A 7,432-nucleotide genomic window follows, 5' to 3' on the forward strand; every position below is an offset into this window, starting at 1 on the left:
ATGAGAATGATATGAAAAGGTTTGTAATGTCGATGTTTCAGTGCTAATATGAGTTTGTCGATAGATAAATACTTAGATTCCACACTGACGATTTATTTAAGAACAATATTAGATAGCCTATGTTTTTGAGCTGTGTAGGCATGATTTCAAAACAAGAGTAACCAAACAATCATTTGTCATTTCATGTTTTCACTTATCATTGGCATTTTATCCACTTTACATAGCTAATAGTAATGTGGAAAAAAATAATAATAACATATATATATTATTATTAGTTTTATATATATATATATAGGCCCAAATATTATATGACATTATTGTTTTTGTCTGCCAGTCAGAAGCAGACAGAACTCCAGTGTTGATTGTTTAGCTATTACTGGGCTATATTTTATAGATGAAGGATCTTAGCCATCAGAAGGCACCACTCCAAGATATGCTGTGTCTGCAGAACTGCGAAAAAAAACAACACAGTTTTTTAACACACACACACACACACACACACACACACACACACACACAAAGCTGCTTTATTTTACTTTTCCAGGTTTAACTGTGTCCATCTTTTAGAATGATAATTCAGTTCAGATAATTTGATCCCTGGTAGGCTATATATATATTTTTTTTAAAACACTCCTGAATACCTGAATCATAAGTTAGCAGAGAAACAAGCTGAGCAAACATTAGGAGCGGCTTAGCTCGCAACCCCTTTGGGCAATTTTTACATTGCATTACATTACATTGAGTTTGCGATGGGTGAATAGGTTAAACACATGAATCCTCTAGGATAATGTGTTTTGACTTATGTGAAAATCACAAGCTGGTATTAATAGCCTATGTATTTTAACACTTCATTGCCCTATCCCCTTGTTTAAATAATGTAATTTATTCTAATCAGTCGTCAGGTACTGTTTGGTAAGGTTATGCACCAAAGTTATTTGGTCACATTTAGGAAAAGAGCATGATTTGGGTTAAAATGGACTCCTTCACAACATTAACCATGTGTTGGAAGGCTGGTCTACCAGAACTTATTCCATGTGAGTCACTGAGGTGGAGAAGCAGAGCCTAAAAAGTCAGGTATAAATAGCCTTGTTGACTGCAGACACATGGGTGGTTGTCCATGCTATAAGCTACAATGCATGTATATGAAAATATGTCTTTCCTAATCAGTGAACGTGTTCTCATACCTCTGGTTGTATATGTTTGGTGGTTGCTATGCTGCAGAATAAATTTGGGACTGCCTGATTAGACCCCTCCCTGACCGCTCCCTTTGATAGTGTTGCTTGTGGATAAAAACCTAAACACTAAGTGCCCTACAACTTTTTTTTCTTTCTTTTTTTTGGTTTCTGAGAAGGATGCATGACTGTGACTTGTAAACCTTTCAGACTTCCCATAATTTCCTTGTGGTGTTGATACAGTGAAACATTTCATTTATAAAGAGGGATCCAAGTGAAGGTTCTGTTGAATGTGAAAACATCGGCTTTCCTCCAGACACCACCAATATTTCTCCTAAAAGCCTGTGTGTGACTTCTTTATGAGACGAAAACCATTTGAGGGTAAATATAGTCATGATGAACCCCAACTACCAGCCTGCTAAATTTTAATGAAAACAACCGGATCATTTCCAATCGTTTGACTTTTCCACAAGGTTAGAATGTCTTCACTGTGCATCTGAACCATCCTCTTTCCCCCTTCGTCATTTCAGCAGCTGCCTCATAAAGCTGCCCATGTGTTGACCATACATGGCCGACAACAGCCAATATCAGCTACTAAATGACCCATCTCTAATAGGTTTCACTACTACCTTGTTTTCTTGACAACCACACGGCACTGTCTTGTGTCCTCACACAATTCTGCCCTTGTTACCACTGGGCTCTCTCTCCTCCGCTTCCACTTCTCCCTGCTGCCTGACAGCAGGTAGAAATGAGTCATAAACAGACACCATTCACCATGGCCAGTTGCTGTTTTACTGGGTGTTTCTGACATAGTCAGCTCCAGCTCAGTGGCAGCTTGCTTAAATTGAAAAAGAAAGAGAGAAAACACAACTTTACTCATCTGAAGCCTCCTTTGTCTCGTCGTCTTCCTTTCAGTCACCCATGCAATCGTTTGATCAGTTTTGGCAAGTATCATTTGGCAATTTAGTTTATTAGATCATTCATGGATTTGATTAAAATAATTTATAGCCCTGCCCCAGCCAGTTTTGTTGCTCCTAAATTAGCTTCAAAAGGTCACAATGAAATACTTTTTTGTAATAATGTTTTGTAATGAAGCATGAAATAAATGTGAACAGCTAGTTTTTCATAACCCTTTTACTTTGTGTATTTATACATCCGCTATATCCTCATTCTTCAGCATTCCTTCTCAGTATGCCTTTGCAGGATTTGTTGAAGGTTTTTGTTCTTTTCTTTTAAAAAAAGAAAAATCTGTGACCTTAATTGTGTAGTGTAATTATTTTAACCCAAACTATGACCTAATAAGGTCACAAATGTGATTGATAATACTAATCAAATAGTTTTGGTCCCTAAACCTGAACAAACTGGGACTGTTACAGAACATCAGCCATGTTTATTATTGTTACCAAGACGTTGTGCAGCGTCTGAGTAGAAACCTGTGGTTGTTTGATACACAAATGGGGTAGGCCGATTATTCTCACATGGTGTGTGTGTGTGTGTGTGTGTTAATTTTTAGCAAAGTGATCAAAGCCCTGTTACATGAAACAGGCGTGTGCCCTATATTGTCCATTTCCATTGTAATGTGAGTTGTGTGTGGGCATTTAAGAGCAGGCAATAATACTGGTTATTACACAATATTGAATTAGGAAGCAGCAGGAAAGATCTTAACTGGTGCAGGCAAAGCCAATAAGCATTCTCAGATAAGTTAAATACCACAAGCTAAATCCAAAATGACAAGAAATCATGTATTTTAAACAGTGATACGAGGCCAAATTGCTTTGGTTTCTCTTGTTTCAACCAGCCAATCTTCACAAAAAGAGGTGCATGGGAGGTGGTCTTTTGGAGAAGTGCGCGGGGGAATTCTCTTTTCTTTCTCCTGATTTTGGTCAGTTCTTTGCTGACGCCACAGTCATATTGTTTTGCTGATAACATGATCTCACAAAAATTATGCTCAATCAGTTTATCTCTGCAGACTTCAGACTCTTGGAATCATTTTTTTTTCTGGTATACACTAACACTTGGTCAGTTTACATTCTCTGAAGTCTCAGATGGAGTACAATTAGATAGAGAAATTTGCAAACCAAACAGTCCTAGCCACTGAACACCAATACAGCCTGAACTTAACCAATGTTTTTTAAACCATGTGGTGCCAGCTTGCTCATCCATTCCCTTAGAGGAAAGCAAAGCCAAACCCATGAATGAAAATGGGCATAGGGAGATTGAGACCATCAATAAAGCAAAAACCATGGACAGATCCAGGTGGTTTCCCACAGGACACTTTCTAGTAATATCTGGGGAATTAAATATGGGAGGGAAATTAAAATCGGTTAAACCATGAAATATTTAGGGCAATAGTATAGAGTTGCCTTAAATTGAGATTGTATTGAGATCTAGAAGAAACAAAGTGTTTATTTGACAGTTTGGGAATTTGCAGAGAAGTTAGATACCTCCCATACCCGACCCTATTTGTCTTATTTATTTTATTTGCACTTAATACATTTTTGCACTTTTGTACAAGCTACTCTTTCCACAGGTATTTAAATAAGGTGTTTTACAAGCAATTATGTAATTGGATGTCTGCATGTTGGTGGTCTTCACAGGATGCTGGTAGACAGATAGAGCCAACTGACTCATCCATTTCCATTCTTATTTCAATGCCAAGCTAACCAGCTGCTGGTTGTAGTTTAAATGTAACGCCCACAGTCAAAAGAGTGGTAACAATCATCTCTAAGCCTTGAAAAGATATCAAATAAACAAATTTCCCAAAATGTCAAGCAAGGTAAAGCTGATGCTATTGTGCACTGTGCAAAATAATGCGGTGGACTATTGTTTATCAAATTTGGTGTGTTTGTGGATACAGTTTATGCTGATCTGTTCACTGACAACTATGTCTTGGCGACAGCCTTGATAGCTCCTCTCTCCAGCAGAGTGAATGCAGCTAATGATTTGTTCTCAGGAACACTCAGACAATACCCAGCCAGTGAATGAAGAGGTTTGAGCTAAAGACTTATCAAAACTATGACCAAAGTCCATAATAGCGGAGTAAACATAGCAGTCAGCCACCATTTCTGTCTCTGTAAATCAAAGCATGTGAGTATTTTTGTTGGCTGAGGCAGCTGCAGGCAGTGATGGCTTTGACCACACATGATACCCAGGTTCAATACTGGGATGGTGTCAGGAACACCAACACATCTGAGCATGCAAAACAGTTATCCATCATTCTTACGTGTCTGTCTTGCAGAAAATACTCCTCGGCCTTAATGGGATAAACTGAGAGGGGCGCTGGAGTGATGGGCCAAATATTCCATGAAAAACCTCAGCTCTCCAGTTCCCTGAAAGCTTTCTTGGTCAACAAATGAGTCGAGGAGAGGGAGAGGAGATGACACTGCCAAAGACACCCACCACTGGCCTCATACTAATATCTGTCAAAATATAAATCAATAAGATCTGAAGACAAATGACTCGATGCTGGATGTTGCAATGCCAAGCATCCCTGCCCTGAATCCGGATTCCAGCAGCTCATATGAATTTAAATTATTCTTTTGTAAACTTTTTAGATATGCATCACCTCACTCCAAGTGCGTGTCAGGTTATAAATCAGCGGCCCACACTCCAGATACAGAATCTAGTGCTGACTTCAGCACTGTCACACTCAATGGCAATGGGATGAAGGTTATCGACCAGGCCTATGGACCAGAAAAACAGCATAAATGTACGGCGAATACCCAATGGCATGGGGCATGGCAGCACATCTGCACAACACATGTCCACTGCACAAATAGGGAGTGACTTGTATTCACACACATCAGCAATATCAGAGGAAAGGCACACAGGGAAGTCGATCAATATTTGACCCCTATAATCCTTGCTCAACAAGCTCTGCTCCCAGGCTCGCTCCTCTCGTCATGCATAACTTCACTTTTCCTCTGCAATTTTCCTTGAAAACATGACATTACAGAGAATGTGGCGCTATCTCCAAATTTGCGGTCATGAGTATTCTTACCAGTAAAGAAAAGTGAAATCTGATAACTCCAGATTATGCTGTTTAGTTACAGGCTTGCACTGCACGGGGGATGGGATTTGAATATTCCTCTTCCTGTGGATTGAAAATTTCTGTAATAATTGCTATTGTGTGTATTTATGTAGCTAAGTGGAGGCCTCTGAATAAAACCACTCTTGAAATAGTGGAAAGAAAGTAAGACCAGTGAACAATAGCCACGAGTTCTATGAATGTCAAACCTCAACTAAGACCCCCCGAGAGGCTGTAGAAGTGCTTTATATTATTATGATTTCAAGTTGGACCAATACAAAAAATGCTGCTGGAATGACAGAACTTCCACAGCTGCCGCAACTTAGAAATGAAGATGATGTGATTCTTGGATTCGACATGGAAAAAAATTTCAATGTTTGGCTCGGAGGTGTGAAAATTCTTACGTTACAGCCAAGTTCTCCCTTCAAAGACATCAAACTTTCACTTTAATAAGACTCTATGAGGGTTATGTAAGAATAGGTTCTAATTTAAAGTCCACTCATATCACTTTTTTTTTTACTGTAATAATTTCCAGGAGGAACGCAGCAATGTATTTCTTGTGGAAATCAATTTATGGTGTCATTACTTCTAATTCCAAATTACCATCATTTCTTATGATGAATGGGGCACATCATCTACACTCTGTGCTGGAGACTGTCGGACGTAATCTCATGCATGGTGATGTTAAATCCTTCTTCAAATTGAATGAGATGGGACAATTGGTTATTAAAACCAATCTTGCAACACATAATATACTACATGTGGTAATACTCCAATCCACAATATGCAATCAGCTACTGCACAAGGTGTCATGGGAGCAATACATCCTCGGCCTTGTACGGTGTAAGTAATGTCAATTCCTAGCATGGTGCCACTCTGACGAGGGGCTGAATATTATTCTTGACACTGAAGCCAAAAGAGAGAAGAGCAAGAGAGTGAAGAAGCCCTAATTGTGATGTGTCATAATTTCCCGCTCAGGGCCTCTCGCTCAGGATATGGGCGAGGTCAAAGGTGCAATAGAGGGAGTCCATCAGACGCGAAGCGTGCTGAAGTCATCTGTACAGAGTTATTCGTGGTGAGGTGAAAGCAACTTGGTCAGACAGTGGACCTAATCAGATTTCAAAGTAAACACGGTGCCGCCGGCTCCAGAGGGCTGAGTCCAAACATTGTTGCTAATTGCATCTGTCTTCATTTTCCGCAACTCACTGTACAACACCAACGAAAAAGAAATCTAGATGGAACAGGAACTATTTCAAAACCACAGAGAGCACCTCAACCTTACCTCAATTTTTAGTCCACAACTGTTCATTTTAGAGATTGCCAACTCTGATTGCTTCTGTCAGAAATCAAAATATAATGCCTGTGAAGTGTTTCTACTGGAATATTTCTTTTTTTTTCTTCATACATGGAGACTGAAAAGGAAAATATATATATGCTTGTCCCGTGTGCCATATGTGGGGGCTTCCAGAGCATGGAAACCTACGTAAGCACCAGTCAAGTAGTACAATTTGGGTTTTCAGATGGCTGCAATTGATCTCCCATATTGTGACATTTCTGTAAAAGAGCGCTGCTCCAAGTTAAACAGACGCCTTATGTCAAGAGGCTTTTTTCACCACCACCACATCCAGCTGCATCTCAAAGTTATAGACAGCTTGTTCACAGAGTGCTTTTACCATCACGTCCTGAAATCCCAGGAGTCACACCCATTTATAGTGTTTATTGCAGGTCACTATTAGGGCCCTGGCCTTCAGTGGCACCTTGGCAGACAGGGGAAGCCCTCTACCCTAGAGGACAGTATATGATTGTATTAATGTGGCGGTGTGGTATTTTGTGCTTCAGCAAAAACCCAACCACATATCAACTGACTGCCATGTGCAGACTCGAAAATTACAAGTGCACAGATCGCCAAAGCAGAACGTAATTTAAACTGTGCACACATTATTATTATTTGTACTCCTAAAAAACTTGATGGCATTTCATCATTCTCTGGTGCACTTGCGCACCGATGATAGGCTACTAAGTGATTTTACTCTGTAAGTGTCCTTTAGAAAGAAAACATCTCCTTGTTGCCTTTACGCAGCAGAAAATCGGCAAAGTGTGCATTACAGGTAGCTATGCTGTGAGTGGCACTTGATATGACATCAGATCTCTGAAATGTCTCTGTAAGCAAGTTTATACAGAGTCCACATCAACAAGTGTGTAATGTGGTAAGAGGGAAGTGTGTGAGCGAGCA

Source organism: Trachurus trachurus (assembly GCF_905171665.1).
Source record: "Trachurus trachurus genome assembly, chromosome: 16".
Lineage (NCBI taxonomy): Eukaryota > Metazoa > Chordata > Actinopteri > Carangiformes > Carangidae > Trachurus > Trachurus trachurus.